The sequence below is a fragment of the Podarcis muralis genome, chromosome 1 (genome assembly GCF_964188315.1).
Source record: "Podarcis muralis chromosome 1, rPodMur119.hap1.1, whole genome shotgun sequence".
Lineage (NCBI taxonomy): Eukaryota > Metazoa > Chordata > Lepidosauria > Squamata > Lacertidae > Podarcis > Podarcis muralis.
The window spans coordinates 78,994,814-79,000,813 of record NC_135655.1 but is presented as its reverse complement, the minus strand read 5'-3'; the positions used below and the strand labels follow the sequence as shown (position 1 = coordinate 79,000,813).

The following is a 6,000-nucleotide window of genomic DNA, read 5'->3' as shown; positions in this document are numbered from 1 at the left end:
TTTGCACGTAACAAAATATGTATTTTATTAACGTAATTATTGAACTGAAATACAATTAAGAAGAAGTATATTAATAGTGAAATACAATTAAGAAGAAGTATATAATTTTTGGGGCCCCAAGAGAGTGGGGCCCTAAGCTATAGCTTGTTTAGCTTATACGTAAATCTGGCACTTTCTGTGACAAAATGCATTCATCATACAAATTTATAAATGAACCCTGAGCACAGGAATGCAAGGCAGTGATTTGAGCATGAAAGATTCAAGAACATGGCATAAAAATTCTCAAGGTTTTCTGTAGCATAATGATTATTGCCTCACAGGGGAAATGAAACTTCTTCATCAATGACAAAACAAGGGAGGAGGAAGAAAAGCATAGATTGATGAGGAGTATTTCTCCACAACTGATGCTGGCAGTCAGGATGTAGAATTATCTGGGCTTCATCCAAAGATCATAATTCTTAGAAGGCTTAGCATTTTTCCAGCACTTTTTCCTGAAATGAAATGTAGGTCAGTACAGGGTGCTGAAGTGTAAAAGAAGCAGGAGACAAAAGCACAGAGTACTTTTTGATGAACAAAAGTATTAATAAGCTTCCCCAAAAGTATGAGATTGCATCATGGCAGATAAGTGGAAATAATTAATATCTTTGCCTTCTCTTTGTGACTTGGGACACCTGCCTAAACTATTGGAACAGTTGGCCAGCTTTAGTGTGGGCAGACGTGGGTTTTCCTCATAATTTTATAGGCATACTGTGTAAATTGAGAGATTATGCATAGGAATTTGTGTATAGAGAGGGCTGTTTGACTTTTGATCTCTACCATAATGTTTTTTACAAACAGACTGTACATAAAGTTTGAAAATTTTGAACCTGTTTGTAATCTTCAACTGGGGAAGAAACAAGCAAGAAAAAAATGAGAGAATTACCACCAGTGTCTTGTAGCCATTTTTTTCCTCCTGTGAGAATTTGTCGACGCTCTGTTTCAACGTGGTAACAGCAGTTATTGCAAGCTTTGAAGCAGAGTATTTTTCAAGAGCGCTCTTCACATCGGACTCTGATCCATGAAGCATTAGAGACATAATATCTTGAACAACTGCACACTGATAAAAAGAAGCTAGGAAGAAAAAAATAAATAAAAACCAAAATGCATGCTTTATTTAAACCCTTTGTGGTGGCTCACCGGAGAATGCACTACCTCTGATATGATGTGGATACCAATTATAACTCTGTAGAGTTGTGGTGGGAGAAACACTCCTTCTGCTGACACTACATGAGGGAAGAGTGTAATGCTTACTCGCTCATTGCTATGTTTGCATGCCAGGGACATGAAGCCATGATGAAAGGGTGGCACACTCACTGGAAATGGTGTATTCAGGAAGGACCAGTCAAACATTACGCTTCCTCTTGTGGCATCTGAATATAGACTGCATTTTTAATCAAGGCTTATATTGGCTTATATTTTGATCAGGTTCATAAAGTCTAAAAAGGGCTTGAATTCACAAATGTTTCATGCCAGGCAGAGAAAACCTTGGCCATTCTCCTAAGACAAGGGGCCCCCTTGATTTATAGCAGGAAAATAACTTTCAAAGTCGTAAAAGCTGGAATTACAGACTAAGAGCGAGGACATTGACCTACATGTTACAGAAGATAAAAAAAGCAGAGATAAACATAATTAGGAATGAGTAAAATGATACCAATGTGCCTCCCAGTAAAATGAGCCAGATCTTCTTCCTAAGGTTAAAAAGGCCAAGAGCAATGGAGAAGCATCTAGCTGGCAGAAAAAGAGCATTTCTGGGAAGTCTTTTTTAAAGGCAGTTTCTTTCTTAAACTGAGAGAGTTAAAAGAGCAATAAATATTGGGAACAGCTAAAGAGGAGAGCAGATGGCTGAAGGGGGGGTGAACTGAAGAGGTTCCTTTTAAAAGCTATTTTTTACTGAGTTCCTTCCTTTCTACTTTGAGAAGCTTTATTCTTTTAAAAGGTTACCTATGATAATGTATGAAATATATTAGCTTAAATATATTGGCTTAAATGTAATTATGCAAAGGATTTAAGAAATGCTAGATTCTTATTTCATATAGTTGTAAGAGTTGTATTTATCCTGAAATTAAGTCAGTCACCAGCCTAGCCCCCCTGCCAGACAGGAAGACGCCATCTGGGCGCTCCTGATATATGGTTGTCAGACATTTGTTTAGAAACCTTCAAAATGAAGGAGATCTTTCAATGTTGATGTGAAACTCAAGATCCTTGACATATGTTTAAGATAAAAATTTAAGATTAACCATTTGTTTTAGAAGGCAATAGGGCGAAGAGGGCAAGAGGTGAGCTGGTAATTAATATTCCTTGTTGAGACACATGTAAGATATATTACTACTTATTTGTCATTTATAGATGTAACAATATATAGCTCTTTGTGCTCCATATAAGGACAGGAGGATATGGGTGTATCTTTTGTGATTGGATATAGCAGGCAGCCAATAGGAAATCCAACCAGGCTGATTGGACAGATGCAGCCACAGGAGGAGCAAAGGGGGCTGGATTAAGGGAATATAAGTGCTGGCCATAATGGCAGGAGGCCAGGCCAGAGCTTGGTAACCATATACCACTGTGCCTCTCATTTATTTGTCTGACAAATAAATTATTATTTTAATTTCTCTATTGCTGCGTTGAATATTTCATTCCAGCTAAGCGTTAACCACAAGCAGGGTGCTACACTCTACGTAGCACTGCCTCCCCCCAGAAAACACAAAAAACACTTTGGCCCAGCTTTCCTGTGAGCTGAGTAACTTCTAAACTGGATCCCATTGAGTACGACACTGGCGCTCACCACAGAATGCAGATGTCACTACTAGAGCCAACATAAACTGGCGGTGCCTCATGTAACTCACTGACTGTCACATTCACAGATCTTTCTGAGCTCCGTCCTATGAGCTGCCAGGCAGTAGCACAAAAGCAACTAAACACAATTAGTAAACACAATTAGTAGGGAGTAAGCCTCATGAAGCACAATGGGATCTGCTCCTGAGAGAACTTGGGTTGGGTTGTGCTTGAGTGCAGGGCCCTCTCAAGAGTTAGTCCAGGTGAACTCCTTGTCTCCTTGTTCTGGGCACTGAGAGGACCACCCCATTTTCCTGAAGTAAGTAGGTGGGTCATAGTGCTAGAATACTACGGCCAGCCTTTTTGAAAACTATTCTTTCTTCTCCCTGAACCCAAACACTTCTTTCCTTCACGCTCCTTCCACTGTCACAGCTCCTCTGAACCCAGCTGTTCTCCCAGATGCACAAGCAAGCCTTGGTAATTCGCATCAACACAGTCAGAGCCAGTAATTTCAGAGAATCAGAGAATTGGAAGGGAACCTGAGGATCATCTAGTCCAACCCCCTGCAATGCAGGAATATGCGGCTGTCCCACGCTCTAACCATCCAGGCTCATAAACTTGCTCCTAGTGGTATCCATAATTGACCCCTTTCCACATATCAGGTGGTTTTCAGCGCTAGCTCTACTCAAAGTAGAACCATTGAAGTTAATGGATAGGATGAATTTAGGTTCCTGAATTTCAATGGGTCTGTGTAGAACTCAGCTGAATGCAACTCTTTGCATTTGGCCACATGTGTACCTACCTTTGGGCAGGTGGTACTGTTTGCCTGAAGAGCCCGATGCCTGAAGGGTCCTGGTTTTGGAGTTCATTTCACTGAGGCTCTCTGGCACTTTGTTTACAAATGTTGCTTCTGAAGACACTACACTGAATTGTTCTATTTTTGCTCCTTCAGTTTGTTGAGGAAATGAAGGCCATTAGTAATGCTTACCAGAGGAACAGCAAAATGCCAGGGTGATGAGCAGAAGGACAAGCGCTGGCTTCATGGTGGCAAAGAACGCTCTGAATAGGGTTACAATAAGCAGCAAGCTGTTTGGGATCCTGGACTGCAGCTCGGGTATGTATATATATATACATACACACACACACATATGCATACACCTGGTAGCAAGACCGGCTCCGCCCACAAAATGACAAATGAGGAAACATGACCTTATTCACCTTGTTCTTCTCCTTATTTCCCGAGGGAGAGAAAAGATGGGTGGTCTGATGTCTCTTGAGGGAAGGGGGTGAATGAAATCTGAAGGAGACGGGGCTGCTTCAAACATTGTAAAATTAATAGACAATGTGTAGGTCACCGTGGCATGCCCTGTAAGGCATTTCCTTGCAAAATAAGGAAAGATTTCCCTCCGCCCCCCCCCCCAGCCCAAGGCAAGTGCATCTCCCTGTGGACTCAGGTGCAGAATATAAATGGGGTTTTAAAATGCAAGAGGGCAAAAATGGTGTTATGAAGTGTTTAATCTGAATGTGGAAAATCCCTGCTCACATATGGAGCTCTCTGGTAGCACTGCTTGTTTCTATTTGAAAGAGTGCCAGAGGACAGTCTGCTGTTTGAAGGGTTTCCCAGTTTAAAGATAAAACCCACAGAAGCCATAGAAGAGAAAGCAGGAGTTTTGAAGCACCTGTCAACAGTTATTTATCTATTTATTTTATGATGTTGTTGTTGTTGCTGCTGCTGTTACAATAGATTTATGAATCACCTTCTAGACCACCATCTCAAGGCAATTTACACATTAAAAAACCCAGTTAAAAGCACAAAAGCAAATATGGTACATTTAAACAAAACTAAAACCTTAACATAGTGGACACTTGTGGTAAGGAGCCATTTATCCAGCTGGGAGGACTCCCTTTTCCTCCAAGGAACTCAAGACAGCACACATGTTTCTCCCCATCTGCATTTATTCTCACAACAACCCTGTGAGGTAGGTTAAGCTGAGAAACAGTGACTGGACCAAGATCACACAGTGATCTTTATAGCTCAGTGGGTTTATTGACCCAGCTCCCCCAGGTCGCAGTCCAACACTTTAACCACTAGAGCAGTGTTTCCCAACCTTGGGCCTCCAGCTGTTTTTGAACTAAAATTCCCATCATCCCTGACCACTGGTCTTGCTAGCAAGGGATGATGGGAGTTGTAGTCCAAAAACAGCTGGAGGCCCAAGGTTGGGAAACACTGCACTAGAGCACACTGCGAGCACACAGCACTTGTAGAGCAAGCACACCCATCACCTGGTTAGTGTCTAACCCCTAGGGTGGAGTGCATTATATTTCCCATTAAATAATTGCATTTATTTCTAAATGTATATCTATACATATAAATGAGCATGTGCAAATTTTGTGTGTCTTATTTTGGCCTTCTGATGCCTTTTCTCTTCTTTGGCTATGCCTACGTGGCCATTTATTCACTGGATAGTCCTGAGAAAACAACTTTCTCTTTGCATAGCCTGCCTGCCTGGTTTAGGAGGCTGGAATGTTAACTGTGTATTTCTTGGTGGAAGGAGAAAATGTGCACGTAAAGAATGAAATGAAATATGTCACTTTCGCAAGTTAAATTTAATATGCATTCTGTGCAGCTGAAGAACCTGATTCAGATGCCCTTGGTTTTGCACTTAGGTGTCTTTCATTAGTTCCCCCTCCATAATTCTCTTTAAGTGTAGTAACATTCTAAATGTGTACTTCATTATGTGCATATACAAATGAAATCTGAAGACAAATGCATTTCAATATGTGCAATTTTGAAGTTGAATGAGTGATGTTGACAATATTGCTGGATCAGGCAGCGTTTGTGTTAGGAGCTGCACAACAGGACTGCAAACTTTGCAGATCAGTGGCTGTAACTTTTTCAATGTTACAAAGAGCACATGCAGGTAGGGGAATGGGATGGAAAGAGGCAGGTTATTCCACAACGCAGTTAATTTGCCCTGTATCCAAATAATCAGTATAGCTTAGGGTTTTATAGAGTTTCTGAATACAGTGGTACCTCGGGTTAAGTACTTAATTCGTTCCGGAGGTCTGTTCTTAACCTGAAACTATTCTTAACCTGAAGCACCACTTTAGCTAATGGGGCCTCATGCTGCTGCCGTGCCGCCGGAGCACAATTTCTGTTCTTATTCTGAAGCAAAGTTCTTAACCTGA

The 6,000-nt window shown here is 41.1% G+C and overlaps 1 long non-coding RNA gene across 2 annotated transcripts; it reads right to left on the bottom strand.

The window, feature by feature from the left end:
• LOC114600458 (uncharacterized) lies at positions 1 to 4,209 on the bottom strand. Of its 2 annotated transcripts, none has more exons than XR_013393780.1 (3): positions 3,800 to 4,209; positions 923 to 1,110; positions 1 to 491 (listed from the first exon to the last, which is right to left on the bottom strand). It is a non-coding gene; the product is annotated as an uncharacterized LOC114600458 (long non-coding RNA). The 2 variants fall into 2 exon arrangements; XR_013393777.1 differs by lacking the exon at positions 3,800 to 4,209 and adding an exon at positions 3,614 to 3,793.
• Between the last annotated feature and the right edge of the window lie 1,791 nt (positions 4,210 to 6,000).